Genomic DNA, 14,770 nt, shown 5'->3' with positions numbered 1-14,770 from the left:
TGGTGCAACATGGTGTTGGTGAATGGAGTGAGACATGATGTCCCAGATGTGCTCAATTGGATTCAGGTCTGGGGAATGGGCGGGCCAGTCCATAGCATCAATGCCTTCGTCTTGCAGGAACTGCTGACACACTCCACCCACATGAGGTCTAGCATTGTCTTGCATTAGGAGGAACCCATGGCCAACCACACCAGCATATAGTCTCACAAGTGGTCTTAGGATCTCATCTTGGTACCTAATGGTGGTCAGGCTACGTCTGGCAAGCACATGGAGGGCTGTGCGGCCCCCTAAAGAAATGCCATTCCACACCATTACTGAAGAAATGCCACTCCACACCATTACTCCGCTTCTCCTGTCCCTCCTTGCACAAAGGCAGACGTAGCAGTCCTGATGCTGGGTTGTTGCCCTCCTATGGCTTCCTCCACATCTCCTGATGTATTGACCTGTCTCCTGGTAGCGCCTCCATGCTCTGGACACTATGCTGACAGCAAACCTTCTTGCCACAGCTCGCATTGATGTGCCATTCTGGATGAGTTGCACTACCTGAGCCACTTGTGTGGATTGTAGACTCCGTCTCATGCTTCCACTAGAGTAAAAGCACCGCCAGCATTCAAAAGTGACCAACCAACAGCCAGAAAGCATAGGAACTGAGAAGTGGTCTGTGGTCACCATCTGCAGAACCACTCCTTTATTGGGGATGTCTCGCTAACTGCCTATGCTTTCCACCTCTTGTCTATTCCATTTGCACAACAGCATGTGAAATTGATTGTTAATCAGTGTTGCTCCCTAAGTGGACAGTTTGATTTCACAGAAGTGTGTTTTAAGTGTTCCCTTTATTTTTTTGAGCAGTGTATTTACAAAGTCTGCATTACTATTACTCTTCTCATCACTCCTTATCACCCATCCCTTCCCACTTGTGACTGTATGACTGTAACTTTGTCACTTGTATCCTTATGATTTATATTGACTGTTTCCTAGTATGATCTGATTGCTTATTGTACCCTATTGTCTGTCTTGTTGGGTTGCAGAACCAAACCAGACAGTTACAAAGGTACAGATCACAGACTCAATAATTCCTCTGTAGAATTGTATCAGCCGCACCCAGAACCTGTAATATAAAGCTACAAAACCTTTCTCTCAAAGGTGAAAGGTTGAAGGTGAAAGGTGAAAGGTTCTTTTTCAAAGTTTTTTTTCAAAAGTCCTCCCTCTAGTACAAATGGGGATACAATACCAGGTGGATTTCTTGGAGGGCATTCATCAGGACTGGTGAGAATTGATCTAGAATTGCTGTGCCTGGATTCTGGTGATTAAGTCCTGGTATGGTTGAGTTGCTCCTAATATCCCAGATGTATAGTTATAGCTGTATGGAGTATTTGAGAGAATTTTGGTTTACAGGACAGCACGACTGGCATCAGGTTCTTTAAGCCAGGGACATACTGTATATATAATCAAACTAGGAGAAAAAATTGCTTTACCTCACTTGCCTGTGGAAAGACTGGCTTGGTTTGTTGCTTCAACATTTCTAGTTTTTTAATCTGTGTCAATCTCTACAGACTATAGCATGCTTTCTAAAAAAAATGGAAGGTTTAGAAATGTGAAAAACAAAAAAAGGCAAACAAAATATAGTCTTCCCCTGGGATATTGAAGAAAATATTGGCATGAAGAAAGATATTTTACTTTTCATGTGCTGCTTGCTGGATTTCTGTCCAAACAAATTTAACTCCTTTCTTTAACAACTGTGTAAGTACAGTATTTAACTTTATGGATGGCACATAGAATAAAGTCTGCAAAGCCTAACAAGCTCTGAACATCTTTAGCTATGTGTGGAGTGTGCCACTCAAGCACCACTTGAACCATTTGAACACCTTTTTGTGGAAATGCAGTAACACAAGGAATCCAGCTGTTTCAAATCAAAAGTATATTTTTATGATTTAGAAAAAATAGCGCTCACATCTTGGCTTCCAAACAATCCTCATGACGCAGAACAGCATCCAATGTGGCTTGGGTCAGCTGTTGCTCCAGCCTGAGGGTCAGATGCCATTATATTTTCATTGCGGTCTGTTGAAAAGTTTTGAGAGATGAGTTGATTAGATGAATGTCAGGTCCAAAGATCAGAGCCATGCAATAAGTTCCAATTAAACTGATTTATTGTTGATACCTATGCACAAGAATCTAGTCAACTAGTATTTAACAATATTTGGTGCTAGATAAGGGTTAATTGAATTCTAGAGAGGTTGGCATAGTCCGCTTATGGTAATGTAGACTCTAGACTGATTCCTCTTTTGGCTCTGCCAGTCCTTCTTCCACATTTACATGAATTCTAATGCACCTTGTCCCAATTATTTTTTTATGTGTGCACAGCCTAACAAATTGCACTAGATACAAAGCAGAATTCAGGTGTGCTTACTGCAGAATACTGCTTTTTAAGTCATTCAGAAAGAATAGAGAAAGAATATTTCGCTGTGTAAGTCTTTTGAAATTTTCAGACAGATATATAAATCTATAATATGAAAAGATGTTGTGGCTAAACTGAGAAAAACTATCTTTGCTATTGTATTTTATTGCACTGCATTTGCATAGTGTTGTATTTTTGTTATTTTTATATAGAACAACACAAAAATAGAGTGTGTGTCCTTTGTAGGTCTTAATTTGAATGACCAGACTTAGGAGTTACCCAGGGAATAAGAATCTATTGTGCAAAATAGTCTATAAAATATAACATTCAACAGAATTCCAATGTTTATTGTACTTTCCATGTAGAAAAATGGTAAAAAAGACCCATTTAGAAATATAATTGATGTTTATTAAAGAAGATGTTCAGCAAGTGGAAAGGGGTCATTTTTAGCACATCTCAGTGAATAGAGACTGGCAGCCCCTAGGACATGTTTCTTAAGAGGCAGGTCCCAGAGAAGCAAAGCAGATGGGAAAAACGGCTTCAATGGAGCATCGTACAGAACAGTGAGTTGTTTAGACAAGTAAATTCTGCTAAAGACAAGAGTTCCTTTGCATCCGCTTCTGTGTTGGGAAATAAACCCCTTTGAAACAAATAAACAACCTTTTTTTCCCCTTTTCATGTTTCTTTTGTTGTAAAACATAAACCTACTATTTCACACAATAACACTTAGGTCATTATTAACCTTATTTTTCATTTTGTATGCTGGCACGTGATGATCCATGCTGAAAGGAAGTTTTTGATGTCTTTGCTTCCATGTAGAAAGATGAAGAATCAAATTATGCTGTCTTTTCCTTATCACACAATTTACACCTCAATCTAAGCTCTTCTGATCAAATAGAGGATGATCAAAATTTCTATCTCTGAAGTCTTATCACAGCTATATATTACATGCAATCATACAATGCGATTCTTTCAGGCATATTCTATATATGCTTCAAAGAAGAAAGACAGGCCTCGGTGCTCACATCAAAACATCTCATTATCCACCCCTCAGAAATATTCTAATACATACTTCCACACTTAAATGGAAATGACTCTAAGAACAATGATGTTTTGCTAACTAAAAGAAATATTTTCCCAGAGTAACTGGCAGCACAGAGAGAATGGTGCATTCCTAAAGCTGAAATGCATCATGAAGGTTGTGACCCTAATAAGTCTTGTCAGGTTGTCCAACTTCCAGGTCTGCTATAAGTTCTTTATCAGCTAAACCATAAAGATATCAGATTATGCCAACCTGCCACCTGTTTTTAAAAACATTATTAAATATAGCTGCCTTGATGAATGGATTTGGCACACCAATGAATGATTTGAAAAGGTATTTCCATTCATATGTAAATTTCTTTAGCTGTACTAGAACTTTTTGTTAACTGCTCAGAGACAGTTATTCATAAATGTCTGGGTCTGCACATTTGTGGCAGATTATCTTGTGTTTAGTTTTAAATAAGGCCCTTATGACAGATGTTATTCATGACTTAAAGGATTATGACAAATTTTATTCATAAATTAAAACACTACACAAAGGAGAATAAGGGGAAGTAATGGATCATTTGCCTTCATCACAGAGTTGCTTCTTTGTGAATCTTACAAATAGCTTGGAGCATTATGAAGGCCATGCTATCCAAGAGTATGACCCAATATTGTTCTTCCAACAAGGGTTATTTTCCTTGCAGTGACAACTATTATTATTTTTTAATGTGATACTTTTTCCTTCTTTGCCAGGGGATGCAAATTTTGAATGGAACACCATCTCACTTTTTATCTGTTAAAACTCAAGTGCCATTTTGAATGTTTTTAATAAACATTGGGAAAAAAATTTGGGAAATTATGGTTGTATATTTCTGTTTTGCCCTGTCTATAATGTTTTAGCATCTACCTATGTATTCTGGCTCTCTGGATGAAAGAACAGAAAGTTTATTCTGACCGTTAGAGGAAAAGATTATGATCTGCTAGAATAATCCTCTTTGCCTACTTAATTTCTTATGTCTGGATAATATTGAAAAAAGGGAGCCAAAAGTCACTGGCAAAAGTCCTGAACAATGGCTACAGCATATTCTTGTCTGTTTGTTTTATTTCACTATGTGATATGGACAAAAGTATCAGCAATCATATGAAAATCTAAGAAGTTATTATGGAGCCCTGATGGCACAATGGTTAGAATACAGAATTGCAGGCAAATTCTGCTCACTGCCAGAAGTTTGATCCTGACTGGTTCACGGTTGAATCAGCCTTCCATTCTTTCAAGGTGGATAAAATGATGACCCAGATTGTTGGAGGAAATATGCTGACTCTGCAAACCACTAAGGAAGTAGTATTATTAAAGTGTATGTGTGATGGTACAGGTGTACATTTCAAATGTATTTATGTAAGAAATGGATTCTATTTCCTATAATTACTTCTCTTATTTTAGTTTTTTTTTTCCAGAAGTTAGAAATACTTGTTTAATTATTTTGTGAGCCTATAAACGTATGAAATAGCCTTTTCTCTCTACTATTATTCCCTCTTGCTATATATAGAGATATTAAAGCTATCAGCTTACTCCTGGCAGCAAATCATGCGCTGCATCATCTTGCCGTCATCTATGATAGTAATCCAACATATGTTTCCTTGAAAGTGAGTTCCATTGTATTTGCTTTCAAATGACCATATATAAACATAAAGAGAACTGCCTCCTTTAGTAAAATATTTTACTACAAATGATTATCACATAAGTAAAGCAATCATATAAGATCCTTGGCAGGGTTTAAAAGATTATTGATAAGAAAATTAAGTGTGTTTACATACAAACAAGAATTCTCTCTCTTTTTGTTTCCACAAGATGGATGGGTGGTGTGGATGACCAGAGAATTAGAAGCAAATCACATTAGAGCTACTTGTAGTAGATGAATGGCAGCTGGATGAACAAATCATTTTATGAAGGCTGGAGACGTATCATGTCTTCCTTTCGATATAAAACGTGTTTTAGCCAATCACAACACTCTCTATTATAACTGTTCAAATATATGCTTTGAGAGCATAGGTCAAGGCAGGATGGCTTTCTTAATAATGAGATCAAAGGAGGCCATATTTGAGAAAATTGTTTTTGCAAAGGAGGTGTTTTTTCCCTCTAGCGGTCTGTTGAGGAAAAGGTTATTTGGCTGTAGGTATTTGGTTTCAAACATACTTGCCACAAACATACTCTCTAATAGAGAGTAAGTGGGACTCTTATTGTTAAAAAGATATAGATTTTGTGGACCTAATTTGTTTAGATTGATTTCAATTGTTGTACCATACTTGAATCATAAAATCTAAACAAACAGACCAGCTTCTCACAGCACAGTAAGACCTCCTGTAACCTAAACCAAGTTCATGTTGTGCAAGTGCATATTATATCTTTACCTGGTTAAATGGATCGTGTGGACACAGCCAGGCTCTACTTTCCCTTCTCCTATTTAGCACATATTCCAATTAAATGAATCCCAGTAGGCTTTGATTGAACATGTCTGTTGAAGGTAATGGGAACATGGAGGAATGTGATACTGTGGCTGTATAACCCTAACCTGCCCTGGGGGTTTTTTCTACTGCTTTTAATTTCTTTTGTAGGTCTTGCAGCAGAAAAAGTTTGATAGAGCTTTCGGTCTAATTAGGGTATTATCTGCATTACTTGCACAAATTGTCAGGTTGTGGGCAATTTATTGATAATGCTAATTTTTATTGCTATGTTTTAAAGTTGTAGCCAATCAAAATTAAGGATATCAGAGTAGGACATATTAGGCAACTTTATCCTGAAATATTTATATCTAAAGAGCAGAAGCATCATTGCATTCTGCAAGATCTGTTTCCATATTAATGTTCTTTTTTATTTTTATTGCTTTTTCTGAAGGCATTTCTCTTATCAGGAAGCAGCATCTTTCACCTATCTTGCATTGCTATTTGCACACCTAATTTTAGGGTCCTTTTTTCTTATACATCTTCAAACATAAAAGTAAATTGTGTGAATGATCCATTCCATTTTAAGAAAATATGCCATATGTCTATATTTTCTTTGGTACAAGAATGCCATTATGGGTAGTACTATGTTTTTAATGACAAATACTCTATTTCTCAGGTCATATAACTGTTTTGTCACATTTTTCTGTGGAGCTGGAACAAATGAGCTGAAACTTGCTGATACTTATACTTTGATACTTGTTATCTTAGGGTCTCTTTTCATGTGTGGTCTGAAGTTTAAAACAAGAATGTTGACAAAAGAAGCAGTAATACTTTTTGACTTCTGGGACAAATAAAAAGCTCTTCATAGCCCCAAATAGTTATCTCTTTAATCATCTACTACTATATTTCTTTGCTAAGTAGCACTGCAAGGATTGATTTTATAGCTTGTGTCTGTATAACTCATTAGTAGAAATAGAAATGAATGGAGCCAAATGGTTCACTGGATACAGAATTGAATAAAGCAGAACTCCAAAAAGAGCTGTCATAAACAGACCGGTCTGCAAACAGATGTATCTAGTCCTTTTGCACCACTTCTAGCAATCTTCAAATTCTTATGATGTCCCTATGTAGGTTCCTCATTAGAAGTAATTGAAGTTATTGTGATCTTCTCTAAAGTAAAATATGGGTACAGATTAAAGAAAAAATTTGAGGATAACAAAATGGTTTCTTTGATAATGCTACAGCCATTCAGATAGTGAAGCTCAATGATGAAAAATCAGGACAGGTTAAAAACTTCACTCAGAACATAATTTAATTTGGTTGGTTGTGGTGATAACTTGCATTAATTATATTACTATTTCATTAGGCTTAGGAAAATAAACAAAAGTGGACCCTGCCTTTGTGGGAATACACTAGGAAGAAGAAGGTGGCTTAGGAAAAGAAACAAATAGACAATTACATATAGTATCATGACAGTAGTATGTCATTCATTATGTGTGGAACAAAATGGGTAATGTGATACTAGATACTGAAACGGGTAAACGTTAGAAAGAATTATTTCTCAGTATGTTTCCATTAACACAAAGGGTTTCCTGAAAATGAAATAATTATGAAAACACCATGATGAAATTCTTCATGGCAAGCTGTGTTCTTTTCTGGATTACTTCAGGTCTTTATTTATCCATAGAACCTTATATTACCATCATATGAAAGCACTAAAGAGCTGGACTTCTAAACTTTTCATGTATTCATTAAATACAATTTTGTATTTAAAATTTGAAATAAACTTGTGAACCTACAAATGTTGCTCAACTTTTACTATTGACCTCTGTTAACTATCCCAGACAAGAAACGTAATAAGATGAGTTAATTCTACTCTATTGTAAACACTAACACAATTTTGCTCATCTGAAAGGTACAAACTTACCACCACTACTTTTTAATGTCCTAATTAAAGGGAAGTCCTTCCTAATTTTCTTTCTCTGACTTTTAAGCTATTAGTTCCCCAAGGCAATCTATACATTCCATTGCAGCCATGCTGATTAATATATTCTAATTCAGCAAATTCTGAAGGCTATGTATAAGTTTCCCATCTATTTTTTAAAAGAACCTATTGCTCTAAGTCATCACCAGGAATAGTAGTGTTGTGTTAGTATCTTTTTTTTTCTTGTGTTCTATGTATATTTCTGAAAATTATTTTAAGGGAGATAGCAGAAACATCCATATTTTTCTGAAAATGGAATCAGATTATGATTAATAATTGGTTCATTTTGTCAATTTAACAATAAAATCATCTGAAAATCTAATGAAAACCCCTCAATGTACATTAAAACAGTATAATCATTGTCAAAATGTTAATAGAATCTAATATGGTGATATTAGCATGCTTGTTTTGTAAGTCTAAAAAACTGCTCTCAGATCTGGAACCTAAGAAATATGCTCCTAACCTTTAAATTCATATCTGCTAGGCTGTTGCTAACACAATAATAAAATATGTCTGTCTGTTTTTAACAGAGAGCTTTATGTACTTTGCTCTATGATCCAGAAAATGTCATTATAGTGATAGCAGAGAAGGACTTTCAGCCAGAAAGGACAAACTTGTCAGCATGTATGAAGGGCTATATTATAAATCAGAGGCATCTAGAATGATTCAAACATAAGCCATTTTGAATGGTTTATCTTGAAACAAAACAACTGTGTACCTATAGCAGATTTTGAGAACAGAACAATACATGGAGTTTAGTTCTGAATTCAGACCAAAATATGCCCATTCCCAGGTGATTTGATTATTATCTTACCATCTTACTATTAGAACTATTACTATTAGAACTATTGCTATTGACTGAGGGTAAGTAGGATGATTTGGTATGGGCATGGAGCACTGGAGAGCAGGAAGAACAGATCTTTTCCTGATCTGATTCAACTATTGTGAGAGATTAAGACAGAATGAGAAATGAATTTCACTTTTGCAGCTGAACAGAACCAGCTGGTTTTTGTTTTTGTTTTGTAAGCACGCTAGCTACTAATAGATTTTGTTTTCTTGATCTTTCCCAACTGTATATGTAGTCTGACATCTGGAATAGAACAATGCTTCAAGTGTAATCCCTGAGGAATATGAAGCAATCAAACTGTCCCCAGCTTTGAATATTGTGATAGAATGTTCTGAAAAGATCATTTTGTTCCAAGTTCAAAACAATATAATTTTTATTTTGAGTACATCTGTAATGATTAGTACTTTGGACAATGTTCAAAGAATATTTCCTATAAAGATATAAGATTAAATTGACTCACATTTTAAGAATGATTAATTGCAAAGTTATATTTTAGGGCTTACTAGCAAGCTGCTGGACAATCTAACTGCATTATGCTTAAAGCACAAAGGAGTTAAAGAGAAATTTTTTTACCTGTCTTTAAAAAACAATAACCCTATACAGTCTTTTTCAAATGATCCCATCTGAAGCAATGTTATAAATAACATCGTTATAATGGTCTCTGTATTTATAGAATAGTACAAAAAAGTACAAAAGAAGTGAGAAGGAAATATAATTAAGCATATCAAATGATAGAAAGGTAATATGAATCTATGTTTGGTACTGAAGGGAAATTATGTTAATTCTGTATAGATTCTTTTGTCAAATAAAATGCGAATTTTTTTTTTCTAACTACAGCATTTCATCATAAAAATGTGAGTTGGAAAATGGCAATATAATAATCCACTAAACTACAGGTAGTTTTTTTTTATTTATAAGCATTCAATTCGTGACTATTCAAAGTTACAGTGGCACTGAAAAAGTGACTTATAACTATTTCTCATATATATGACCATCACAGCAGCCCCAGGATTATGTGATCAAAATTTCAGGACTTGGTAACTGCCATGTATTTATGATGATTGCAGTATTCTGAGGTCATCTGATTGCCATTTGCAAACTTCCCCGTCATCTTCCGGCAAGCAAAGTCATTGGGGAAGCCAGATTTGCTTAATTACAGGATTCACTTAACTGCAGTGACTCACTTACTAACCATCTTGCTTATCAACTGAAATTCTGGTCTCAGTGGCTATTGTTAATCAAGGACTACCTGTAATTTTTAAAAAAAAAAACAGAATGGATTTGTTCTATTTCTGAGAAGTAAAATTTCTCAAGATGCGAGTTTAAAAATTAACAAAAAAGTGCATATTATGTTTCCTTTTTAAAACTAACATGGCAACCTTATTGAAAGTTGAACTTTATTTTTCCATGCTTTGATATTATTTAATGCTTGTAAATTGAAATGACAATATTATTAGTTTTCATTAATAAAATATTCATTTAAAAATTATTTTTATTTCTAATTTTCATATTTGAAAGGTTTAGTAAATTTGTGTCAAATACTAGCATCATTAAAAATCCCAAAAACATTGCTTGTTCACTTTGTATTAGGAGGATGTACATACAATTGTTTAAACATAAATATTCATGAATTTGGTTTCTACTAGGAGTCTTTAAAGACAGTGATCTAGTGCCATGATGGTGAACCTATGGCATGAGTGCCAGAAGTGGCACACAGAGCCATTTCTGCTGGCACATGAGCTGTTGCCCCAGATCAGGTTCACTGCGCATATGCGTGTGCCTCCCGCCAGCCAACTGATTGTCAGGTATCTGCCAGTCATGTGCAGGGTGCAGGGTGCATGTGGCGGGTCACACACGCAGAAGCACATGATGCACGTGGGGGGGGTTGCACGTGCATGCACAGAGGCCGGGGTCGCACATGCATTGCATTATGGGTGCAAGCATGCATGCACATCACATCATACACATGCATGAATGCAGTTTCAGCACATGAGGATGAAAAGGTTAGCCATTCTAGTGGCTTTCAGACTGTTTAGCTTTTTGTGAAATCCTAGCAGATCACAAAGAGGGAACAACTGTGAAAGAAATGCTTTGAGATCTTGCAGCCATAAAATATATTGGACAGTGCTATAAATCTTCTGTAGCACTTTAAAATGAAGCAGAAAAATGGATGCCTCCTCTACATGGAGAGAGAAAAATGGAAGATTCTCAATGGAAAATATTATCATAATCCTGGTTGAAATCCCCTAGTTTAGCAGTGCAGAAATATGATTAGAACCAAGCCTCTACATTAGCAGTGTCAAACTAGATTTCTTTGAGAGCTGGATCAGCATTGTACTTCTTTGCGGGCTGGTGGGGGGAGATGAGACAGATGCCTCCTGTAGCACCTTGCCATCCAAAAAGGGGCACGGTGGAGCCTCATGTGACCCCCCTTGTGCCTCGTTTTGGCTGCCAGAGGCACAGTGGGCCAGATTTAAGTACCCGGTGGGTCGGATCTCACCTGCAGGCCTTGAGTTTGACACATAATATCAGTAGACTGATGTTTAAGATCCGTAAGGACAAGTAATATTTATTAAGTAAGGTAAATGTTCTAACAGGAGGTCTGAGCTTCTGACGTTTCTATTTTCATAGTGGGCAAAAAGGGAAGAAGCTTGGAGCCATTCCACTCTCCCTGTAGAAATTAAACTGAAGCAAAGAGCTTGAGAGTTTTCAATCTTTTTATTGGGAATACAAAAGAGGAAAAAACAGGAAAAGCAGGAAAAACAAAAGAACAAGGAATAAATTTCTATAGTTTATTTTTATCTCTATTTAACATTCTAAGAAAAACGTTAAAGAATCAGTGCTGCTTCATCTCTAAGGAATTCTGGATTCTGAATCACCTGTCCTGAAGTTAAGTACACTGGGGCAATGGCCCAACATATCTCATCCTAGATTTCAAAGAATAAACTTGTGATCTGCAGTCTTGACAGTTTAGAAAATCTGTAGATTGCAAATGGCTTATTATGGTTGTATAGCACCAACAGAAATACAATTGGGGCTACATAAATAAATAAATCTTAGTAATTGAAATCATTTGTGGATACTGTGCCCAGCGTCATGGTTTTTTGATGTGACAGTATTTTGAATTTGTCTCAAAGAACAAATTAAAAGAATAGCAAATATGTAAATAAAATAAAATCCTTCCTGTTTGATTTTCTTTCATTTTCTATTTTGGGAAAGAGAGGAACATTTTCCCACATTGAGCAAAAAGATGAAGTGTTTTCTGAGGCATGTCTTTGTGCATTTCTAGACAGGAAATGCAAATGATGGCTCAGTGCACATAAAATAATTAGATAGAAATGTGATTCATTTATTTTTTGTACTATTAGGATGCAGTGTGAATTAGGTCATGAAGAAAGGAAGAATGAATCTGCCAACAGTTTTAAATTACTTTTTGGAGCAAACGGTAAAACTGAGATGAAGTTTGCATAGTCTGAATGGACCAATTTAGGGCCAAGGTAAATGTTTCAATAGCAAATTTAAAGTCAGGTTGTTACCAAATTCATGTGAAACTAGTGATAGACTGGGGTGGGGGGTGGGGAAAGGGCAAGCACAATTTAAATACTACAAAATTCTACACAACAGAATTTGAATGTTTCCTGTCCATTTTTGTATAATAATTTAAGATGAAAGTGAAATGGCTTCAACTTAGTTGTTTTTATTTTTGTCAGAAGATAGCTTCTGTGGCACTTGTGAGTATGGTTCCTGATGAAGAAAAGCATAATTGGGTGACCTGTAAGTCTACCACATGGTGCTGCATCTCATCTTCCATTATCCTGTTTGCTTTTGTATGAAGCATATAAAAAATTGTCGATAAACCCTTTGTCATTCTCAAAGTTAATGAGCTAATACAGAGTTCACTAAAGAAGGTTGCTGACTTTTCATTCAAATTTCTTATCTAAACTATATGGAGGCCTTGTAGCCTTCTTAGAATTCTGAGAACATGTGGAATTCTCAAAAATAGGAGTTGTGGGGATGAAAAGAATTTGTTTTTCATAAAATCGCTCTTATGCTCAAAATATCCATTCCGTAATAGATAAACTGGCATTATCATTGCCACAGGTAAGAACAATTTGGTTTTTCTTCAAGATCAAGACTCTCAAGACATACTGACATCCCATCCTGTTTTGGGAAATTGTTTGAGGTAACCAGTTTTCCTAAAAGCTTATCACTGGAGTTGATGGTTGCTGGAAACTGTGCCCTCTGCAAGTTTATGAGATCAGAGGCAAAGTTGATACTGCCCCAGTTAAAACAGAGTGAGCTCCTATCATTTAGAACTGGCAAGATTAAAACTTCTTGTGCATTAATGACTTTTGTAGAATAGCATTTCTGCAATAATGAGAGGAAGCCAATAGATAAAAAGACACTTATTCATCAATGAGCAGCCTTGAGATGATTATATTGTTTACAAACATACATAATACATTGTGTTCAGTTGTGATTGGTTTTTATGTTTGCTTTTGTCTTATAAGTTTTAAATTTTTTGTACATTCAAAAGCACTTTGTTTTCAATATTTTTTTTTTTAGAATGTGGCCTGGTCATTTCCCATCCTGTACTATCATGCCATAATTACCTTGACTTCCTAGCATGTGACCTATCCACTTGGAGATAAGGATTTTTTTAAATATCTTCCTACATTTTAAATCTCTTCCTACATTTTTTAAATCTCTTCCTACCTCCCAGAGATGTCCTGCTTTAAAGATTTATATTTGTCCTTCAACTTCCCTCAGCGTTCATTGAAACTAAAACAGTTTCATGAATTCTTTCATGTATCTCCAACAGTATGGACCATCTCTTCTTGATTATTATTTGGACTAGACTGCTACCACAGTAGTCTGAAAATAAATCAGGCTCAAAATACAGACTACGCTGTCAGAAAGTGACTATTCATCTTGGACTTTTCTTGGCATTCTCTCAGCACTAGTCTTGCTATGCCAAACTGTTAAAGTGAATCACAGTTGGAACAATCAGGAAAGAAAAGGGGTGAGTATTCCCTTCTGCTCTCTCTAATTACCCAGTATTTGTATTTGGTTTTTTTTCCCAGACAGGAGAGCACATTTTCTAACAAGCTGCTAGATTTATTATAGAAGAAAATTATGAGGTCTGTGTGAGGCACAGGGACATTTTTACAAAATAAGCAAACAAAAATACCAGAAGCTGGTGTGTTACTTTTTCGAATGCCAGCCTCACTCCCTACTCAAAACATATAATCGATGTAAAATATAATCGGTTTAGGCAGAAAGTCTATTAAAAACCAAGTAATGAGTCGAGAATCATCATCCATTGGAGAAAAGGGGTGAGGGGGAGAAAAACAATTGAGACAAAAACTAAATGGCAAATTTAACATTAACATTTTCCTCCATTTTATTAATATTTCTTTCTTCGCTTTTTATATTTATTAACATGTTTACAATTTATTTCTGTTTCCATTTCAGCTCTAGGGTGCTTTAAGGCAATATCACCTTGTTAGATACAAAATATTGTAAAATAGCTAAGAATGAAGTTAAAAAGATTTAAACTGCTATCAAATCCAGGTAGCTGAAAAATGTAAGAAGCAAGATTTCAGAAAGACATAGTTAATATTAGTCAGAGTTAAAACATAATCTTAAAAGTAAGTTTACAAGCAAATTTACAGCAAGCCAACTAAGATGGGAATGTTTCCTATCACATGCTCTTCTCAGGGTTACATTCAGCAGTGGGATTAAAATTTTTTAACTACCGGTTCTGTGGGCATGGCTTGGTGGGCGTGGTGTGGCTTGGTGGGCGTGGCTTGGTGGGCATGGCACGGGAAGGATACTGTAAAATCCCCATTCCCTCCCCACCCCACTAACCTGCTTTCCAGCTCCATTTTTCTGTGCAGGGCAACAAAAGAAGACCCAGCCAATCATTTGGTACTTGGGAGGCAGAGAATAGATGGGGGCAGGGCCAGTCAGAGAAGGTATTCCGAATTACTCAAAGTTTCTGCTACCAGTTCTCCAAACTACTCAAAATTTCCACTACTGGTTCTTCAGAACTAGTCAGAACCTGCTGAATATC

The sequence above is a fragment of the Pseudonaja textilis genome, chromosome Z, assembly GCF_049901715.1.
Source record: "Pseudonaja textilis isolate UNSWEBS1 chromosome Z, rPseTex1.2, whole genome shotgun sequence".
NCBI lineage: Eukaryota > Metazoa > Chordata > Lepidosauria > Squamata > Elapidae > Pseudonaja > Pseudonaja textilis.
Note: the sequence above shows the minus strand (reverse complement) of the source record.